Here is a 15356-nt window from a genome sequence, read left to right on the forward strand (position 1 = left end):
TGGGTTCAGAGGATTTGAAATGGCTTACATTTAAGACTGTATTCCTTCTGGCCATTGCTTCAGCCAGAATCGTCGACTCTCTCATGTCGACCTCCATTTCTCATATTTCATAGAAACAGGGCAGTGCTTCGGAACTCAACCTGGGTTTCTTCCGAAGGTGGTATCTAGTTTCCACATCAACGAGGAAATTATTGTGCTGGCCTTTAAATCACCAGACCTTTTGGTTGGGGAGGCCACCCTGGATGTGGTGCGGGCTTTAAAAATTTATGTTGACCGCACTGCTTCTTTTAGGAAGTCGGACTCTTTGTTTGTCCTTTATGGCTTCCGGAAGAAGGATTGGCCTGCCACTAAGCAAACGTTGGCACGATGGATACGCCTGGCTATTTCTGAAGCTTATGTTCATTAAGGACTTCCTGTTCCATCTTCTGTTAGGGCTCATTCCACTAGGTCTGTTGGTCCTTCGTGGGCGGCTCGACGTGGCGCCTCAGCAGTTCAGCTTTGCAAGGCAAGTCATGTGGTCATCTGTCCATACTTTTGTACGGTATTATGCATTTGATACCTACGCCTCTCAGGATGCTTCCTTCGGATGGCGGATTTCCTTTCAGCACAGGAGCGTCCCCACCCTTAAAGGATACTGCTTTGGGACATCCCAAGGTATCCTGTGGATACCCTATGGACCCTGCAGTAGAAAATAAGAGATATGGTAAGAACTTACCCTTGTTATCTCTATTTCTACGAAGTCGTTAAGGTTCCACAGGACTCCCTCCCTGTCGCACCTGTACTGCAGTTGGGCTTTGTTCTGGTCACCGGTTTTTCCATCTCCTTCTGGTGAGAATGTGATTTCTTGTGTGTTCCAGACTTTCTTCTCTCTTTTTCTCCTCCTCCGGCCTATGACTTGTGATGTAACTGAGTGCCTGAGGCTCGGGGGCGGGGAGAGGGACCCCAGTGCATCCTGGGAGGATGAAAAACTTTAACTCTGTGGTGCCCGATGCCTGACGTCATCACCTATACCCCAAGGTATCCTGTGGAACCCTATGGACTTCGTAGAATTAGAGATAACAAGGGTAATCTCTCTCTCTCTCTCTCTCTCTATCTATATATATATATATATATACACATACATACATACATACATACATACATGCATGCATGCACACACACACACATTTCTCCCATTTTAGCCAGTAACTTTAAGCTGCATACACATGTAAAGATTTTCTGTCCAACCATTAAATGAGTTGATTGGTTGGAATGAAAATCTGGTAAGGTATGAAAGCAAATGACAATCAGCAATTTGCTCCCAAATGCCGGAAAATGGACAAGGACCGTTGTTTGAACAAATTATTTAGAACAAACATTTAACAAACTTGTCTGACGACCATTTTCATCTGTTTTCTGGCATTTAGGAGCAAATTGCTGATCATCGGTTACTCCCATACGTTACCAGATTTTCATTCCAACCAATCAACTAGTTGGATGGTTGGACAGAAAATCTTTACGTGTGTGCAGCTTTATACTTTAACACCTATTTCCATATTAGCCAGGATGTGTAATTAAACCATTTGGTCTGATTACAAAAAATGCAGTATGGCGTGACTAAAACATTTACCTTTCTACATGTTTTTGCACCATGCTTTCCATGGGACAGGCTTGGTCTGTACCTAGAGACTGAAAAGACGGTTACTCATTCATTGAAGGGAAAATTGCATGATTGCAATTCCTATCGTGTCCAACAAACCTCGCTCGCAATTTACCCTTTGAGCTTGAGATTTCATTTTTTCCATGTCCCATTTCCAAGCCCATAGTAATAAAAGTGTAGAATTCAGACCTGGTGAGTGCACGTGCCAGCAAAAGACTGAGGCACATCGAACTGAAAGCTGTCTTCATCATCAGCGAATGTTCCTATTTCCAGTGACCTCATACTATGAGTAACACTTTAAAATAAAACAAAACCCTAAATTGAGATTCCGATTGTGGAAAATTTTTTGGGATCCTTCCCCAAGAAGGATTATCAGACATTGATGGCTCCGATGTGGTGGGGGTGCGAGGGCCATGGGGGAGTCAAACGCTCATAAATAAAGTGCTGATCTCTGTGGATTTACTAATGAAATACACAGTGGTGATATCATTCTTTCCAATAGCTCATTTTTGGAGTAATAGATAACAGATTCAATTTATGGAGTTATAATTTGCAAATGTTTCCCTTATTAAAAGATATATTTTTTTTATATTTCATTACTGCCCTATGCACTCCTAATATTTATTTTAGTGTTACATCCTCATAGTCTATTGTTTCTAAAAGCCATAGTTGAACAATGAACAGTCAAAATACTGTAGTTATAAAACATAAAAAAAATGACGTCCATCCAAGTATTAACTCACAACTAGTCAGCTCAGCTACAATTTATACTTTAATAATTATATATCTATTAGGATGACATCATTACATAATGACATAATTGACATGAGAATTAGCAATGGTTTCAGGTGTGTTGCCAAATGCTAGAATCACCTTTGTGCTGACCCAATAAAAGCTTATTTACAACCTGCAAAATATGTCGGAGAAGGGCGCATTTCATTTTCTGAGAAAGTGTCCATCATCTGCACACATAATGAAGGGCATTTCCATGAACTGTACCCAGAAAACATATCTGTGACATTTTGCATGTCTGGCTGGAAATTTACATTGTAAAAAAACAATAAAAGAATAAAGCCATCAATACAAAGTCCAGCCCTGCAGTAAACGGCTTTCCTAATGACAGTGCTCAGCTTCGTCAATAGGGTAGGTTTGTTAAAAAGTCTACAAGGGAAGAGTGAAGCGGTTATCTATATCAACCAATGAGTTTCTAGCCATCATCTAATAGTACATGACAGCTAGAATCGGTTTGGTTGCTATGGAGAACATGCACCTCCAGGGGACACTGGTGACATGTGCCACTTTGGTACAATTATTATTTATTTTTTAAATTACATAGGCCGAAATGCAGGTGTAAATGTGATCTCCTGTATACGGTGAGACTGGGAGGACAAACAAGTCTTTTGAAAGCTCACAAACAAGGGAATGGCTCCTTCAAGAAGGTGTATGCGGGGAGACTGAAGGAGAGACTCCCTGTGTGATGGGACGTGCCGTATGTTAGGAGTCCTCCATGAGGCTTGTAATCAGGTGTAATGTACTTCAAACCTTGAGTCCCTTTTATGTTGTATGTTGTATTTGACAGACTGACATGCTGTAGAAACACTGTGCCCAGTAACACCGGGTATGTGCTGCCATTTCACTGCTGTGTCATTTGCGCAAGACTGTGCTGGAGCAGCTTGTGCAGAGTGGAAATTGTAACTATTCTTTTGCAACCGTCAAGCTTAAAATATATAATTATTGCGCTGCAGGAAGTTGGCGAAGTAGAGCCTGTAACCATTACGCTTATTGGGGTAGATGTATGATAGCGGCACTTACCGTGTCGCTATAACGCTTCGCCTCTTTACCGAGGCGAAGCAGGAATCACTACCTATGAGATATAAGAACATCTCATCGGCCGGAGAGGGGGAGCGTTAGCTCCCCCCTCCGGCACTACCCGCTAGAGACCACAGTGCATCAGCCTAGTGCTGATGCGCTCTGTCTCTGTCCCGGCCGGCTCCACTGAGCATGCGCAGGATCTCGCAAGTATCGCGAGATCCCCGCGTGCAGCCTGGAGCCGGCAGCCGCCACAGCAGGGACAGCGCTGTCCCTGCTGTGGAGATAGGGCAGCTCCAGGCTGTAGCTGTCGATAACGACCGCTACAGCGGGCCAAACGGTCAGGTGATCTGACCGTTCGTACATGGCCCAGGCTATCAGCGCTGCTATCTTGTAGATAGCAGCGCCGATAATGACAGGGGCGCATATCACCCCTGTCATTTACCGCCCAGACTCCCGATCATACATTGGGGAGAAGTGGTATCAGCGCACATAACGTGCGCTTATACCGCTTCTGGGCTTCTTACATCTCCCCCATTGTGCTAGAGGACCAGGAGGAGTGTAAATCTAGTTTTCCATTCATCACGAGATGCTGTGGCGCCCAGCATTGTTTACTACACTGCACCTGCTGTCTATGTGTGTCCCCTCCATCAGGTACTTTCTGCTAAGTACCCGTGGATTCCGGTGCCCCGATGTTCGCAGATACCATACCCACGCCAGAGCCGAAGCAGAGGAGAGCCACCACAAGGAGGTGACACACACATTTGGGACTCCAAGAAAGTGTACCACACCACCAGTATGGTTACACACGTGTGTGTGTATTTAGACGGTAAGCTTTAATGATGCAAGGACTAAAATGAATGGACTAGTATTCTCTGTACAGTGCTGTAAATTGGTGGCATTATGTAAACAACAATAATAACTAGCTGTTCACCCACGATGAAATCGCTTCGGACAACATTTTTTCTTTATTTAAGGTGTTCTAGTTGTATTGCTTTGCATAGGGGCCCACATGAGCAGCAGCTTCACCCACCACTCACACCAATTTCACTGTGTGCCCTGTGCACAAACTGCTATGTAGCCTATACTATTCACCCACCACTCACCTCAATGTCACTGTGTGCCCTGTGCACAGACTGCTATGTAGCCTATACTATTCACCCAGCACTCACACCAATGTCACTGTGTGCCCTGTGCACAGACTGCTATGTAGCCATTCCTATTCACCCAGCACTCACACCAATGTCACTGTGTGCCCTGTGCACAGACTGCTATGTGGCCTATCCTATTCACCCACCACTCACACCAATGTCACTGTGTGCCCTGTGCACAGACTGCTATGTGGCCTATCCTATTCACCCACCACTCACACCAATGTCACTGTGTGCCCTGTGCACAGACTGCTATGTGGCCTATACTATTCACCCACCATTCACACCAATGTCACTGTGTACCCTGTGCACAGACTGCTATGTAGCCAATCCTATTCACCCACCACTCACACCAATGTCACTGTGTGCCCTGTGCACAGACTGTTATGTAGCCTATCCTATTCACCCACCACTCACACCAATGTCACTGTGTGCCCTGTGCACAGACTGCTATGTAGCCTATCCTATTCACCCACCACTCACACCAATGTCACTGTGTGCCCTGTGTAGACTGCTATGTAGCCTATCCTATTCACTCACCAATGTCACTGTGTGCCCTGTGCACAGACTGCTATGTGGCCTATCCTATTCACCCACCACTCACACCAATGTCACTGTGTGCCCTGTGCACAGACTGCTATGTAGCCTATCCTATTCACCCACCACTCACACCAATGTCACTGTGTGCCCTGTGTACAGACTGCTATGTAGCCTATCCTATTCACCCACCACTCACCAATGTCACTGTGTGCCCTGTGCACAGACTGCTATGTGGCCTATCCTATTCACCCACCACTCACACCAATGTCACTGTGTGCCCTGTGCACAGACTGCTATGTAGCCTATCCTATTCACCCAGCACTCACACCAATGTCACTGTGTGCCCTGTGTACAGACTGCTATGTAGCCTATCCTACTCACCCACCACTCACACCAATGTCACTGTGTGCCCTGTGCACAGACTGCTATGTAGCCTATACTATTCACCCACCACTCACCAATGTCACTGTGTGCCCTGTGCACAGACTGCTATGTGGCCTATCCTATTCACCCACCACTCACACCAATGTCACTGTGTGCCCTGTGCACAGACTGCTATGTAGCCTATCCTATTCATCCAGCACTCACACCAATGTCACTGTGTGCCCTGTGCACAGACTGCTATGTAGCCTATCCTACTCACCCACCACTCACACCAATGTCACTGTGTGCCCTGTGCACAGACTGCTATGTAGCCTATACTATTTAGGTGAACGCGGCCCAAAGCACCTGTCCCCCCCCAACCATTACCGGCCGGCGCATGGTGCCACACCTATCTCTTGCATTGATGATGTGAATACATTTTGCTTTGATTATTGCTCAGCTTTAGCTTTCCACTATAAAATTACGCACTTTTCATTAAAATTGGTTCAGTAGTGTTTGCGCCAACTTGGAACAGATAGACAGACACCACGTTCTTATAATATTAGTTTAGTTAATAATATTGAATGTCAACAATCCGTGAAAGCCATAATTCTTCATAACACTTCTAGTAGCCAAGATATTGGAAATCTTAAATATACCAGAGTGCTGAACCAGTATTCAGCAAAAATGTGGCTCATCAGGCCACAGTGATGGATTCCTGGTGAAATGAGAAGTCACATGTTGGTGAATACAGGTAGAGGAAGTTAATGACTTGACTCCAGGTGCTATTATGAATGTGGATAATACAGAGCCCAGATACCATGATGAAATGAACAAAAACACAAAATACAATCCTTTGTAATGGGATAGTTACAAAAGCAGAGTAGCACTCTGTTACACCAATGTAAATGCACCAAATACAGATTACGAATTACAAGAGATTACTAATAAAATGAAAAATATGTTTAATACTAGAAAGAGAAAATATACTCCCATAAACAAATGTTAATCAAGTAAATATTGACAAGTGCATGCAAAATAAACAATTAAACGGCTATGGTGTCCACAAGAGAAGATTGCTAACTGTTGCATCAATGAAATAATATGCTGTGTTCTGGTGCTTGCTGTATAGAAAGATATCATTTAATTGTGCTTGGTGGTATTGATGCCCAAAAGGAGAGAGGGTTGGGAGAGGTAAGAAATAATTCCTTTGTACTGCAGAGGATTTGGACAAACCTCTGATGAAATCGCCAGGTGCGAAGAAACGCGTTAGCAAGCCCATCCTGTGCTCTACTGTGAAAGTGTTCATCCCGCAGGTGCAGTGATTTCTTATGCAGCGGCACCGCTATGAATACCCCAATACCGCTAAACATGAAATAATTGCTTTCCAGACTTGGATTGTGGTTCAAAAGCAAAGTTCTTATTGCATAAAAAGAAATTTACATGCTTTGATCTATCACAATTAGTGCAAAGACAATTAAATACAAAAGATACAGCCAATACATACGCAAGCGCTCTGAATCCAGATTCCCGGCATCAAACGTGAAGCCTCCTGACTACAGGACTGAGAGCGCTTGAATATATAGTGGACAACACAATAGGAACGAGCTGGCATAATTCCATTGGTTCTTGTTCTTGTCATTCTGGAACAATGCAGGTCATAGGACAGTTCATATGGTGACAACAGGGATATGGTCCATCCCTCCAGACGAGATAACACTACATACAAAGTACATATTCTAATTTCTAACCAATAATTCCCTATAATCCATAACCACCGAACGCAAGAGGCGACTCCTTCGCCGATAGATTTAGATATCTGGAATTAAACAGGGTGTCAGTATGATACCAAACATGATATGTCTACTAAGTTCTATACCTTACATATCATATATGTACATTTTACACCATAACGATTAACTAACAAAAACCTCTATTATTACGCTCAATGCTAGGGAACCTTTTATATGTGTGCTTGCATAAATGAATGTTAGATATTTACAGGAATTCATCAGTGTGCTTTGTACGTCTGAACGCAACGCAAACGTGCGCTGCGTGTATATGTCGTGTATCATGCAAATATGTGCTGCATGTGAGTTTATATTTTATTCGCTAATCTGCGTCTGTATATGTGTCGTGGATTAATATATATATATATATATATATTATATATAGCTTTATCCAGTAACTGGTATTTTTGATATTATATCCGTCTGAATATAATTACAAAAGGTCATATAAAATGAAGTTTATCCTGCTCACAGGTGGGGCAAGCCTTGACCATAGTCAAGAAGTCTGATCATTTTAACAAAGGCTTTCTTATGCTTATTTAGAATACAATTGTCAGTACTTCTTAACCACATCAGCATTGGACACAAGGCATACAATTGCTAATGGTAATAAAACTTCTGACAATTGTTTCTAACTTTACATTCAGAACACTTCCTCTGGGCATATCAGTGTCTGTGTTACACTTCAATTGCCACAGACATACTGTATCTGTATGCGGAGCTTCTCAATATATATATGCAAACACTCACAGTATCTTTGTGTATTTTTAATTACTTGTCACAGACATAGTCCTGCTTCTCACACACTTGACTAAACCTTGAATGACATTATATATATATATATTATATATATAGACAAATTTGTGCGCATCAGCTTGCTTCTGATGCAGAGTAGCGTCCAATTTACTCTATCAGCCCATAAACGACTAGATTGTCAGATAATAATTATAAACGATCATAACCAATTATTTGAATTCGACACCGCAGACACAACTGTTTATGCAGCAGCAGAGACCTCCATCAGACCAGCTACTGTATTTCAGAATCTGAAGCTTTCACATGTTTCATCTAAAACCAGCATTCTACACCGTGAAGTGACCGCATCTCCGCAAGCAGCAGCCACTCAACAGATGAGAGCCGGCTTCGGAGTCTAAACATCATACCAAGGTGCCATCTACTGTGTATTTTTGCTGGCCACTTGCCTAGGTTATTTGACAGCAACCTCTCATTACAGGACGTTAATCTATCGGCTTTACATTGCACCAAGACGGCAGGCTTTGAAACACCGACAATTAACATCGTCATCATCATCGGTGGGGAGTTTTCACATGTTTCCTAAACACGCAGAAGTTTTGGATATCGGATATTGTTTTGGGATGAGAGTACTCCCATATCTTTGTGATTAATAATTACCTATTCTCAAAATCACTCCAGTTATGTTTAACTGGAGTCCAAAGGAATTTATTTCTTACCTCTCCCAACACTCCCTCCTTTTGGACATCAATACCATCAAGCACAATTGTATGTTATTTATTTCTATACAGCAAGCACCAGACTAAGGATTTTGGAACACTACATCTTATGCAGTGTACACACTAGACAATAGGTTGTCCGATCCAGCCAGATTGGACAACATAACGAGCACATCGTCTAGTCTGTACCCAAAATGTCACTGATGATGCGCACTGCCGCGCGTCGCTAGTGACATCACCCGTCGGGCCTGCATGCATGGGCAACATCGTTAGCGAGAGCCATGTTGCCAGATGCAACATGGTCCCCGGATTCGCTGCCGGCAAGTGTGTATGCCAGGTGCAGCCACTTACGAGGTCGGTACACACTAGACATCATCTAGTGTGTACTGGCCTTTAGAGTGCAATATTTAATTGATGCAGCAGTTAGCAACAGTTGTTGCAATCTGCTGTTATGAACACCGTAACAGTTTAATTGTTAATGTATTTCCTATGCTGCACTTGTCAATATAAACTTGATTAACATTTGTTTACATGAGTATATATTCTCTTTTAGTATTAAACATATTTTTTACTTAATTAGTAATCTCTTGTAATTAGCAATCTGTATTCAGCAGTGGCGTAAATTCATCCCAGATGCCCGGAGGCAAGTTATAATTTGGTGCACCTCCCCCCCTAAAAAAAGGAAAAATAAATACCTATTATCTATCTATATCTATCCATACGCACAAACACACTAATATAGAATATGTGAATTTGTTTCTAATAGGTATATTTTTTTAAGTAAATTTGCAGGATATCCCCCCTCTTTTTTGGGAGGGGTTATATTCAGCTATGCGTTAGTCACAGATAAGATTAAGATTGTGACCTGTATAGTGCAATTAGCATGAGGCTCAGAGTCCTCCTGATGGAGGCAAAAGCCATCTGATGTGGGTGGGGAGCCCTCCTGATACCCCAGATAGAGGGGAAAACCACCTGATGTGGGGGCTTTGAGGACTGAGTATGAGACAAGATACTGTAAAACTGCTACTGTAGTGGAACTACAAATCACAAACTGCCCAGTCTACTGCCGAGTGCTTCACATGCAGGTAAGTTGCTCCACCAAAGATCTGCCCCCAGACTCAGTCGCTGGTGCCCCAGGCCCCCGCCTCCCATGCCCTCTTACCCGCAGCTCTGTCTGGTGCATCCTTGTTGATATCCAGCTCTTGGAAGATCTGCAGCCACGCTTATGCTCAGGCCCGCCACACAGGTCCGCGGCTAGAGCTGCCACCAGGGAGGAGCTGGACGGGGAGTTGTGGGTGAGGGGAGGTGCCAGAGTCACACTGGCATGAGAAGCTGCTGAGGAGTAGCTACATCAATGAGCAGGGACAGGCTATAGATAGATGGAAGCAGCATCTGATAGTGTGACACGGAGCTCTCCACTAATATATGGCTATGGTAGCTTCTCAGGTGCCGGGAAGGGGTACCATGTATTGGGCGGCCGTGACAGTACACTCCGGGTACATAGTTACAGCCCTAAGTGGGGTGAATATATTGTGAGCAATGAAGGAGATGCCCCTTCAGTGCTGGCGCCCGGAGGCAGGCGCCTCCATTGTCTCCCATAGTTCTGCCCCTGGTATTCAGTGCATCTACATTGTTTGGAGTAACAGAGCGCTGCAGTCCCATTTTTGTTCTAGCTTTTTTAGATAGGGGCAGCAACCTCCTCACAGCAGCTGCTTGTTACAACCATTTATTGCCCCATTTCCCACCCACCTTACCTCCCCCTTTTTTCCAACTTTAGCTTTTTTTTGTCAAGCCCAAGATACATAAATATTTTACTAGTTAAAAGTACTGTATTAAAAATGGAAACCTACTGTATAACAGAAAAGCTAATTGAAGTGATATAAGATAAGATGCTATGGACCTCATTTATCAACGAGTCTTATCACTCAAAAAGAGTGATAAAACTCATTGTGTATGATAAATGGTGCTCCAGCCAATCAGCTCCCAACTGTCATTTTTCAAACAGATGACAGTCGGGAGCGGATTGGCTGGAGCATCATTATCATACAGAACGAGTTTTATCACTCGTGAGTGATAAAACTCATTGAAAAATGAGGCCTATATTTGAAAGATAAATATATTACAGGGAATTACCAGCATTGTGTATACACTATGGACATTGGATACCTCAGTGGTGGAAGACCGACATATTAGATAGGTAATTGGGGGAGAATGTATAATAGTCAAACTACAGAGCTGGGATACCCTTAAAGGGATCCTCCACTCCTCAAAAGCATTTGGATATGCTGCAGAGCAATGCTCCTCTACATATTTTATTTCTGCAAACGTGTAAAAAGGATCACAAGTTATACCGACTCTTCCATTACATCTGCAAAGGTTTACTATACAGTATACCCCTGTTTTTACAGGTTTTCTAACTTCATTCTTTACCAATTGACTTTTTTAGTTATAAAAAGTTGATGTTCACCTTGACTAATCAGATACTCCACTGAGTACATGAAATTTAGTATTGACTCCTTACGTGAGGACATCATATCCCATCGGACTCTCAGCACTCCTCCCCTTCTGCCTCACCAACTCAGACATCCTTCTCCCCTGTTTCTGGAGAGGAAGTCAAGGCCCTCATCCAGTCCTCCCCTCTTGACCCAATCCCTTCCCATCTCCTCTCCTACCTGTTCCCATCTTGCTCATCTCCTTAATCTCTCCCTATCATCTGGCACTGTCCCTTCTGCATTCAAACATGCCCTTGTCTCCCCCATTCTTAAAAAACCTACCCTTGATCCTAACATACTTTCCAACTACCGACCCATCTCTCTTCTCCCTTTTGCTTCCAAACTCCTTGAGCGTATGGTTTACAACCGCCTAACCACCTTTCTTTCCTCCCACTCTCTCCTTGACTTATTTCAATCTGGCTTCCGTTCTCTCCACTCCACTGAAACTGCCCTCACAAAAGTCAGCAATGACCTCCTTGCTGCCAATTCCAAAGGCCACTACTCTCTGCTCTTTCTCCTTGCTGCTTTTGACACTGTAGATCACCCTCTCCTCCTGCAAATCCTTCAGTCTCTTGGTTTATGTGGCACTGCCCTCTGCTGGCTGTCCTCCTACCTCTCTGATCATTCCTTCTCTGTCTCCTCTCATGACTCCTCTTCCCCCCCCATTTCCACTAACAGTAGGAGTTCCCCAAGGCTTTGTTCCTGGACCTCTCCTTTTCTCCCTATATACGTCGTCTTTAGGTGAACTCAAACTCCTTTGACCTCCAATATCATCTCTATGCTGATGATACTCAAATTTACCTTTGCACCCCTGAGCTCTCCACTTTGCTCCTCACCCATATCTCCAGCTGTCTCTCTGCTGTCTCTCTATGGATGTCCCAGCGCTTTCTTAAACTCAACATGTCTAATGGGGCACATCCACTAGACTATCTACTCCCTGTCCAAACTCTAAACGATTTTCCCTTGATTTTTTCCCTTGAAATTTAATCTTTCAGTCTGAACGATTTGCAAACTATCTTTAATAGATCAATGGAAATTGACCTGCATGTTCAGTCGACTGACGAGACGATCAAACGACCAGCGGGAGCGCGCATCGTTGATCGTTAACGACCAAACACTTCAAAAATTGCTAAACGATTTTTAAACGATTGAACGATAACGATGTCGTTATCGTTCAATCATCTGCTAAAATCTTGTAGTGGATGCCCCCCTTAAGACTGAGATGATCTTCTTCCCACTCTCTTCCACTACCTCACTTCCCACAATTTCATTATCTATTGATGGCACAACTATCTCCTCTAGCCCTGTCTTGGAGTTATCCTAGACTCCTCCCTCTCCTTTAAACCACACATTCAGCACCTCTCGCAGTCCTGCCGTTTCCACCTAAAAAATATCTCCAGGATTAGACCCTTCCTCACCCAGGACGCCACTAAAACACCCATCCACTCGCTGGTCATTTCCAGATTGGACTACTGTAACCTCCTCCTAGTTGGCCTCCCAGTCTCTCACTACAGTCGGTTCTCAATGCTGCTGCTCGGCTCATCTTCCTCTCCAGACATTCTACATCTGCTTCTCCTCTCCTTCAAGCCCTACACAGGCTCCCCTTCCCCAGATGCCAATTCAAGGTTCTTGCACTCGCCTGCAAAGCCCACACCAAATGCTCTCCCTTCACACTCCCGCCCGCTTCGCTCAACAAATGGATGTGGGAGTGGGAGGAAGTAATCAGTTGGCAAGAGAGGCGGCATGCAAGATTTTGCCGTGCTACTCCCTACCTTTGGAATGCTCTCCCTCTCCACAAATCTTTAAACGGGCTCTCAAGACCCACTCCTTTATCAAGGCCTTCCAGCTCTCATCCTAACCCTCTTCATGCTCTTTCCTCCCTATCTTCCCCTTCTGTGTCATGCCTGTCTGTCTGCCCCTCCCCTTTAGAATGTAAGCTCTCACAAGCTGGGACCTCTTCCCTCATGTGCTTCTCCTTACACTTTCTTCTACTCTTTACTCCTCATAAGGGCACCTAACACTTGACTGCCAACTCCCTGCCGCTTATTGTGAGTGCTTTAATCGCTGTTGCAGCAATGTATATAAGTCATGTCCTTGTCCTGCACTGTAATGTACTCTAAGTTAATTGTTTCTTGTTCACTTACTAGTTTTATGTACTATGTAAGGCGCTGCGGAACACTTGTGACGCTATATAAATAAAAGATAATAATAATAGTAACAGGCACAAAGGGAGAAATACTCCGGGAGCTATGCTTACGTTAAAAGCTGACTGACTATGGTAGTACATGAAGGCAGCAGCCTTGTGTCAGAAGAGGAGGCTAATATTGAGATCTCATAAAACATGTTCGCGGTCTCCTACAGCATCGTTCAGACCCCATATGTCATTCTTTTCTTATTAGAATATGCAGCCCCCACATGAAAAACTGACTACACAGTGGTGATCTGAATAAATGTGCTTCTTGCCCTCACTTAGAAAATCATTCTAGTCATTACATTAAAGAACACTTTCAGAATGAATAATTTTTAGCACAGATCTTATTTTGTCCACATATTTTGGCTAGAATATTTATACATCCTGATTATTAGATCACGGATGGGACCTTTATCTGTGCCTTGTAGAAGAGATCTTTGGCCCTCACTGTAAACAATTACTAACATAGAAACATAGAATTTGACTGCAGATAAGAACCACTTGGCCCATCTAGTCTGCCCCATTTTGAAACATATTATTACCTCAATCCTTATTAATCCTTACTTCTTCTGAAGGATGTCCTTATGTCTATCCCATGCATGTTTAAATTGATGTACTGTCTTAGTCTCTACCACCTCTGATGGGAGGCTATTCCACTTGTCCACTACCCTTTCTGTGAAGTCATTTTTCCTCAAATTTCCCCTGAACCTACCACCCTCCAGTTTTAGAACATGTCCTCTTGTTCTAATACTTCTCTTTCTTTGAAGAATATCTCCTTCCTTTACCTTGTTAAAACCCTTTATATATTTGAATGTTTCTATCATGTCCCCCTATCCCTTCTCTGCTCCAAACTATACATATTAAGATCTTTTAGTCTTTCCTGGTACATTTTGTGGTGTAGACCTTGCACCATTTTAGTTGCCCTTCTTTGTACAGTCTCTAATGTATTAATATTCTTCTGGAAATATGGCCTCCAGAACTGAACACAGTATTCGAGATGAGGACGTACCAATGACCTGTACAGTGGTATTATCATGTCTTTCTTTCTGCTACTGATTCCTCTCCCTATGTACCAAGCATCTGACTTGCCTTCCTCATTGCTTTGTTACAATGTTTGCTTGCCTGTAAGTCACCTGAAATAGTGACTCCTAGATCCCTTTCCTCTTCAATAGATTCCAGTATAGTGCCATTAATACTATATTTAACCTTTGGATTTTTGAGACCCAAGATCTTGCATTTTTTGGCATTAAACTGCAGTTGCCACGTTCTTGACCATTCCTCTAGTCTACCTAGATCATCAATCATTTGTTTTACCCCTCCTGGTGTGTCTACCCTGTTGCATACCTTTGTGTCATCTGCAAAAAGGCATAGTTTTCCTTCAATACCATTTGCAATGTCACAAATAGAGATATTAAAAAGCACTGGTCCAAGTACAGATCCCTGAGGTACTCCACTGGTTACATTTCCCTCTTGAGACTGCACTCAGGGCCTGATTCAGACCCGCTCGCAAGCGGGTCGATGGTGCCCTAGGCAGCTCCGTCGTGCGCAGGGGAAGCCGTCGCTCCAGGTCTCGCACCAAAGGGGGCGTGCTGTCGATGTTGATTGACAGCACGCCCCCTTTGTTAGGCGTGCCGGGGGCATAGCTGCCAGACGGAGGCGTTCCCATGGGAACGCCTACCGTCTGGGTCCGGCCCCACGTGATGTCAGTGGGAGTGATTTTGGCTCTGATAGAGCCAAAATCACTCCAGGGCTTGCGGTCACTGAGACCCTACCGCAGCGTCTCGTCGCAAGCCCGATGGTCTTGACCATCGCGACCATCATCATGGACGCTCGCATAAGCTGTGGGTGGTAACCCACAGCTATGCGAGCGTACAAGAGGCCGCTCCAAGTTTAGGTAGGAGGGCCCTGA

The sequence above is a fragment of the Taudactylus pleione genome, unplaced genomic scaffold (assembly GCF_031769625.1).
Source record: "Taudactylus pleione unplaced genomic scaffold, aTauple2 ptg000556l, whole genome shotgun sequence".
Lineage (NCBI taxonomy): Eukaryota > Metazoa > Chordata > Amphibia > Anura > Myobatrachidae > Taudactylus > Taudactylus pleione.